The sequence below is a fragment of the Adiantum capillus-veneris genome, chromosome 10, assembly GCF_014529385.1.
Source record: "Adiantum capillus-veneris isolate H3 chromosome 10, ASM1452938v2, whole genome shotgun sequence".
NCBI lineage: Eukaryota > Viridiplantae > Streptophyta > Polypodiopsida > Polypodiales > Pteridaceae > Adiantum > Adiantum capillus-veneris.
The window spans coordinates 116,215,697-116,224,089 of NC_140940.1; the positions used below are offsets into that span (position 1 = coordinate 116,215,697).

The following is an 8,393-nucleotide window of genomic DNA, read 5'->3' on the forward strand; positions in this document are numbered from 1 at the left end:
AACAGTGGGTATTCACCTTGGTTCTTGCTTGTTGAAGGTTTAAAACCTATCTGTTTCCCCAAAAGTTCTATAAGTTCTATGTGCTCACCACATCGAATCTTTTTCCTGATGTAGTACAACATTTGAAGCCTAGCAAGCGCACATTAGAGTGGACTTTGGAGATTCAAGAGTATGAGTTTGAGTTTAAAGTGGGTCATTTTGTTAAAGCTCACTTGGCAGACATAGTGGTACATAAGAGGGGGGAGCTTCCATCTTACCCAAGGGTTGACAAGGATGATCATGAAGAGGAAGTAGATATTATAGATGCATGAGTGCTCCAATAGAAGGAGGATTTTTGAAGCTAATTCTTGGCACTTTCACCTCTCTGTGTGGGGGAGGAAGAAGGGTTCCTGCAGGTGGTCTAGTGCACTCCCGTCGCGTTTGCGTCCTGTATTCGAGTGTGTGGAGGAGTGAATGAGAGCTTTCTCTCTTAAATTTTGTACTTGGGAGATTCCATGGAAGTTCTGAGGTTTCCATGTATGTGTGTGTGTGTGAGGAATTGAGGGAATAAGGTGCGGATTTCTGCAAGACTATGTGACCCTGTCTCTGTGCCACTAGGGTTGGTGTTACTCCAAAGAGTCCAACAAAGTGGAGTTTGGTGGAGCTTTTTCAATGGTTTGAGAGAGGACTTTTGTGGATGGAGTTTTTGAGTTTTTGATGGTTTTTCTTCTATATTTTGGTCACCATCAAGTGTGATTTCAAGTGTTGATCAACTCGACTCACCTTGTAGTGTCTGTCGGTAGGTAAGGGCTTGTAGGTCGTGGTGTTTGGAGTTTGAATTGACCTTGTGGGTAGTATTTTTATTTAGCGCTTGAGTGGTGGTGGGTGTGGGTTGGAATTCAAGTAAATTTATTATGTGGTGTTGATTTGTTTGGGTGTGTGAGTATGCACATGACGTCTTTTGCTCCATCAATGTGTCTGCATCTATATGCAATTTCCTCTTGCTGTTCTAACAATCTAGCCATACCAGAACTCTTATCTTCAAGAAACAAACTTTGGGACCAAGCCTTTTTTCTAGAAAAGGTACCATAGGAAAAGGTCCCATGCTTTTAACATAGGAAATTCCTCCAAACGAATCATATGGTGACAACCTCTTGTTTTTAACTATCCCCTTGGTTGGAGCACAAATCACGGTAGGTTGGACTTTTAGATGTGGACTAAAATCTCATAGAGATTGCAATTAAATCATATACCTATTTTGAGTAAGCGTGCTTTCATCATTTTTTTGATCTCTCTACAATCTCACACTTGTAAGCCAAGAAGCTCAAGTTGCCTCTTTGTGCTTATGCTTGGATACATAGGAATCTACCTCAAAACCCACTTCCCTTGGTGATGCTTCCCTTGTCGTTATTATGAGAACTAGTATGTGACACTTGTGTTGTTGCGGCCAAGAAGAAGCAAAACCCAACTCTATGGCACTCTCCTCCATCACCCCCCCCCCCAAGGTGGTAGCATATGAAAATATTCTTTTAGGTAGTTCCAAGTATATTTTTGGATGATTCAAGCTTCTTCAATGTATTGCAAAACAACCAGAGACTTGCAAAAAAAGTTTCCATTGTGGATGAGCTTAGGGATCTTCTTGTGGATGGGGTTAACCTGAAGCAAGAATTCGCTCTGGTTTTGAAGATTTTCCTCTATGTCCTAATATTTTACCCCCTTTTCATTGAGGGCATGTAAGAACTCCAACACCTTTGGATAGGTGCAATTGAGAGGGCCTCCTTCACACCTAGCAGTTTCTAGTTCTTGAACTCCCCAAGGGCCTCATAATCTTCAAACCCACAGAGGATAGCACGTTTGCAACTCTCTTCGAGCTTGCTTGCAACACACACACATTGTCGTGCAGCTCCGCTTCCATGCTAAGAAACATGCCAAAAAAATGCACATCAAGTTTGTTTGAAGCTTACATGATTAATCAGCAGTGATTAGGGCCTGGTAACAGGCCAAGTTAAATGTTGAATGTATGTAAAATGCGGCTGAAAGGGCCAAATATGCCTTAATGATTCTAAAATGTGCTATGCTTAAAGTTTGCACGGGTGGGATATTATGACCTAGAACTGCAGTACTTGAAGTGCTCTACCGGCCTGTCTTTATGACTCATCGATTGGAGCTACGGTGAAGAAGTTATGGTAGTTTGAAGTTCAAGTCGATTGCAGATCCATACCAGATTGGGAAACTACATCTAGGGTGACAAAAATGAAATGAATGCACGAGCCTGAAGTGCTCACTTTGTGGAGCACCTCGGTCTTTTTAGATCAGTGATCGGAGTCTCGGTCGCCTAGATATCAGCCTTTAAAGATTCACCCGGGGCCGGTTCCGTGCCAGTCCAGTCCGCTTCATCGGAGTGCCATCTAGGATATTTTGGCTCTCGATCAAGTTTTGGAATGCAACAGAGTGAGTGGTCGAGGAGAATCTTGTCCGAGATGTCATAACATGCAGTGCTTGGCCGGTAGTGGTCGTAATTGGCAATACCCGGCTGACAAGAAAGAGACTCTGACACTTTTTATCGGATGTGATGGGAAGGCCTTACTTCAATGCAATCACCTATACTTGCATCTTAAAGGTATGTAGGATTATACGAGAGGTTGACACGGGCATCAAAGTTCAAGATGATAAGGTTAGCCAAGAAATGCTCACAAACAATGTCGTGTTTGGCAGTGCTTTGTTACGTATGTATGCCGATTGTGGTGCCACAGATTTTTGCAGAGCTTCATGTCTGGAATGTCCGCTTGAAATTATTTAAACGATATGTATGCCAAGTGTGGTTCCAAGCCCATTAATAATGGCCAAGGGCCAAAGTCTGCCTTGATGGCCGCCCAAGCATTGGCCTACAAGTTTGCCCATGGTCAGCCGCCCAAGGGCCACCCAATGTGGCACTAAGGGCCGCCCACTCAAGGGTTATAATGGGAACAAAAGAAAGGAGGGAGGTCGATGGCGTGGGCTGACAGCGAGGAGGGCGCAGGGGAAGAGAAATTTCTCGCGACGCTTGATAGGAGGCTTGGGTGATGATGAGCATGAAGAGACAAATGCTTAGTATCGTGAGGCGTTCCCTTTCGGTAGCAGCCATGTAAAATTCTGTGCCGGTCACTAATGGGTCTGCCATGTCATCACAGACGCTCCCACACCACGTCAATCACGGCGCCGTGATTGCGTGGTGGGGAAAAAACAAGGAGAGGAGGGCTATTAAAAGGAGAGCTATCAACGAGAAGGTAGGGTTCGAAGAAGAAAAAAAGGAGAATAGGGCAAGGGGAGAGCGAAAGGAGGAAAGCAAGGCTCTCTCACTCGATCTCCAATCAAGCTAAGCAAGGGAGTAAGGAGGTAAGCAAGGGCGAGCACTCTCTCTCGTCCTCTTGTCCTTGGTTAGCAAATGAAGAGAGCAAGGCTTGGAGAAGGCGGAGCTCGGCATGTTAAGGCGAGCAATAAAGAAGGAGGAAAAGTAAGGGCTCTCGGAGCCGAGTCTTGAAGCAAGACTCTCGAGAAAAGGGCTCTGACAAACAAAGAAGAGTGAAGCTCTCTTCGTCTTATGAATAAGATAGAGAAGAGGGGAGCAAGGAGTCTGCAAGGAAGGGGCACTTTCTCTTGCTCTCAAACATAAGCAAGAAAGTTAAAGGTGCTCTCACTCTCTCATGCTTGAGAAGGAGAGTATCTGGGAGCGTTGCATGAAGCTGGCATGAGCTCGGAAGAGGAAAGCAAGTATATCGGCCAAGTAAGGGTTGAGGGACTCGGAGCAAGTCGACTAGAGGTGAAGATAAAGCTCGTAAACGGCAAATAAGCCAGTCCAAAGTGCATAAAGCACGAAGATACAGGATAATTGGTAATAATGAAGCTTGATGATCAAGGTAGTGAGAAGAATTGAAGACTGCAGAATCCACAGGTATTTGAAGAAGATAAAGCGACAGGAGGAAATTTCCATAACCTTCATCAGATAGAGATTGAATTAACATTTTGTTAAGTCCGGTGTCGTTAATGGCCTGGTTAATTCTGTAAAGCGGGAGCTTAAACTCCTAGTTAGCAGATGATCCAAGTGACGATGCTGTGAACAGTCCGCCTTGGCTAAGGAATAAATTATACTCAAAATAATATTCAATTAATTGATGATTGCGGTGATTGGCAGAGCTGTCAGTGTCTCTTGTTCTCTCTCTTTAACACCTCCCACAGCCAAAGGCCCAGCACCTGCCCCGCTCACGTAGCGAACACATATCCCCCGACATCTTTGGTGAACCCGACGTGAAACGAGCCGGGGTGGGAGGTAAAGATGGAGATGGCAGAACAGTTAAAGTACTTTAGTGAAGATTTCAGTGCCAATGGATTTGATAAAAATCTGGCAGTTACAAATTTTCAAAAATGATGGATCTGGTTCAGGTGTATCTACAGGAAGCAAAAGCCATGCAGATCAAAAAGCAGATTGATGATGCTATAGAGCTAGCACTTGATGGTGTATGTGAGCAGTATTATGTTTTTCAGGGATATGATCCAGAAGGTTTTATTGCATGTTATGAAGCTGAGATGAAGAGCCAAAATGTTCCAGAAGATTGGATGATTGCAGCTTTTGAGGAGGTTGTAAACTCTGATTTTAAAAAGAAGGTTCAAGAACTGGGAGAAGAATATCCCACACATTGGGAGTATTTTGTAGAGGAATTTATTTACAAAAGCTCAAGGATTCTAGATCGGGAAATAAAGGAGATTACTGAACGAAATAAGGTTGTCTTCAGTAAAGGTGAAGGGGATCAGATGGAGATCCTCAACTATGATGAATTCTAGGAGCATATTTCTGCAAGAAGTAAAGCCAAAGAAAATGCTAAGCTAGAAGCTGTTGTCGATGCATGTCTTCTGGAAGACAAGACATTATTGCATGCAGATGATGATTTCATAGTAGATATTGTTTATGCTCAATTCTGATTGTCTTCTTTATTCCAAAGCAGATATGACTCTATGGATGCTAAGCATGCAGTCATATCCTCTCAAAGTGACATAAATGAGGAAGCAGGTTTCTCAGAGCCAGTACATGGTTTGCATACAATCATAGTTGCTAGTAGTGATCAAGAAACATGTTTTTCAGAGTCAATATGTGATGTAGATGCCCATTTGGAGTTCTCTTTGGGTGTAGACCATGAAGAGAATGCTTATGCAGCATTACATGCAAAAGAAATTGTTTTGGATGATGCTATACGAGAGGGTTTCATGTCTATGGATGCATTTCAGGACACTGGTGATGATGTAGATGTATTTGATGCTCAACCATATGTATTTGATGTGAACCAAGACAAAGATTATGATTATGGAGATGCATATTTAGAGGGGGTGATGGATGATGATCAGTCTATGACTGCTATACAGGTTACAGGGTTTTCTATGATGATGCTATGGAAAAAGAAATTGATGCTATCTTTGTAATGCATGCTGAGACTTGTGCTATCGAAGTGGAAAGATATTTGAATGGGAGTGTAAAGCTGCCAGAACAATTTGTGCCTATGTATGAAACAAGCGATGAGGTTTCCTGTTATAATACTCAGAAACTAGGTGGCTCTTCCAAGGAGGAAGATATGGAGCTTATGGATCTGCTTCATGATGCACTAGAGGAATTTCGAGTTCCTTGTGACAAGAGTAGTGAAGAACACCCTGCAACATATGATGAAGAGCTTATGTCTCTTTTGGATGAGGCTCTAGAGGATTTTGTGCCTACTAGAGAAGGCAGCCATGTAGCATTTGTGTTATCAAATGAATTGATGGCATTCAATGACTCACAAATGAAAATTGATATTTTGGAAACCATAGTGATTGAATTCATTTTTCCTCTGGGTTCTACTATGATGGGAATTTGGGACTTTTTGTTCCTATGCTATGAGAAAGTTTGTGGAGATGCAATATACTTGAAATATGATCTTCCACTACCTTATGACCCAGGAGGTGATAGATATATGCATGATCCTGGACAATCGACTTATATGCCATATGATCTAGGCGGTTTACATGAATATTTGTGGGCTAATTTATGTTTATGTTGTAATGATTGGAAATTCTTGTATATTCCCTATGATCCTGGAGGATGGTGCAATTTATTTTTTTAAAAGGAATACTCACAGTAGTGCAAATCATTGGTTTCTCGTTTGATCTCCGGGGCTACTATAGTGCCAGTTTTGCAGGTTTGAAGAGTACCAGTTATTTGTCATAGCAGGTTGCATGGTACAAGATTTTGTTTTCTAGATTATGCTAAGTTAGAAGAGTGTTTGGTTATGCATTCAATAAGATAACATGGCTGGCTTCCATTGGACTTGTTTGGACAATTGATGAAGTATCTTCACATCTTTTGAGTTGGTTCTGCTAACAGAACTTGAAGTAAAGGACTTGGCATCCATTCCGTGTGCAGACAGAGTAAGGCATACTTGAGCTTGACAGGGTTCCTTAAAGAGATCTTAATGGTCAAGCCGTGTGTATCATTAACAGGAGCACTTGAGTCTGGCGGGGTCACTAAATAGGTTATCCATAATTGAATACTTTGAAGATACGCCAGATACAGTTCAGAGATTCTTGATGGACAGCTACCTAATGATTAAGCTAGAAAATTGACGGTAGGGTATAAGCCTTATTTCGTTTTTCATAATGTGAGTCTGATGATGGAAAGAGCTTAAGGTACCTAAAGTAGATGTATATTGAAGTGTTTTTGGCACAGACCGAAGGCTGTGTAGGTTTAGATGGGGTGGATGTCGTGCAGCTCTGCTTCCATGCTTAGAAAGATGCCAGAAAAATTCACATCAAGTTTGTTTGAAGCTTACATGATTAATCAGCAGTGATTAGGGTTTGGTAACAAGACAAGTTAAGGGTGAAAAAATGTTAACCTCTCATGCTTTTTCATGTCCCGGACAATGCTAACTAGCACAATTTTGACATATGCTAACTAGTACAATAACATGAGCTACATCTCCAAGATCTTTGACATATGATATATTAATAGAAAGCACTTGAAACAAGGAATCCAAATGTACAACCTCCGACAAATTTTGATATTATTTGTAAAAAATTTACCGGACGCCCAACTTTTCGAAGATGTACTAACTTGAAACTGCTAACTAGCACAAAAAGCACGACAGGTTAACATGCTTTCACCCTTAAATGCTGAATGTATGTCAAATGCGGTTGAAAGGGCCAAAACATTCCTTAATGATGCTATAAAGTGTTATGCCTAAAGTGGGAATGGATAGGATATTATGACCTAGAACTGCAGTGCTTCAAGTGCTCTATCCGCCTGTCTTTACGGCTCATCGATTGAAGCTACGGTGAAGAAGTTATGGTAGTTTGAAGTTCAAGTCGATTTTGCAGATCCATACCGGATTGGGCAACTGCAGCTGGGGTGACAAAAATGAAATGAATGCACGGGACCGAAGTGCTCACTTTGTGGAGCACCTCGGTATTTTCAAATCAGTGATCGGAGTCTCGGTCGCCAAGATATCAGCCTTTAAAGATTCACCAGGGGTCGGTTCCGTGCCAGTCCAGTCCGCTCGATCGGAGTGCCATCTGGGAGATTTTGGCTCTCGATCAAGTTTTGGAATGCAACAAAGTGAGTGGTCGAGGAGAATCTTGTCCGAGATGTCATATCATGCAGTGCTTGGCCGGCAGTGGTCGTAATTGGCAATACCCGACTGACAAGAAAGAGACTCTGACACTTTTTATCGGATGTGATGGGAAGGCCTTACTTTAATGCAATCACCTATACTTGCATATTAAAGGTATGTAGGATTATACGAGAGGTTGACACGGGCATCGAAGTTCAAGATGATGAGGTTAGTCAAGGAATGCTCACAAAGAATGTCGTGTTTGGGAGTGCTTTGTTAGGTATGTATGCCAATTGTGGAGCAGATTTTTGCAGAGCTTCGTGTCTGGAATGTCGGCTCGCAATGCTTTAAACGATATGTATGCCAAGTGTGGTGCCAAGCCCATTAATAATGGCCAATGGCCAATGTCTGCCTTGATGTCCGCCCAAGCATTGGCCTTCAAGTTTTCCCATGGTCGGCCGCCCAATGTGGCACTAAGGGCTGCCCACTCAAGGGTTATAATGGGAACAAAAGAAAGGAGGCAGGTCGATGGTGTGGGCTGACAGCGAGGAGGGCGCAAGGGAAGAGGAATTGCTCGCGACGCTTCGTAGGACGCTCGGGCGATGACGAGCATGAAGAGACAAATGCTCAGTATCCTGAGGTGATCCCTTTAAGTAGCAGCCATGTAAAATTCTTTGCAGGTCACTAACCGGCCTGCCATGTCATCACAGATGCTTCCATGCCACGTCAGTCTCACGGCGCCGTGATTGCGTGGTGGGGAAAAAACAAGGAGAGGAGGGCTATTAAAAGGAGAGCTATCAATGAGAA

General features: G+C 42.8%; 1 pseudogene; it reads left to right on the forward strand.

Annotated features, from left to right (window-relative positions):
- Positions 1-2,551: 2,551 nt before the first annotated feature.
- Positions 2,552-8,128, forward strand: LOC147449500 (uncharacterized; annotated as a pseudogene).
- Positions 8,129-8,393: the final 265 nt, after the last annotated feature.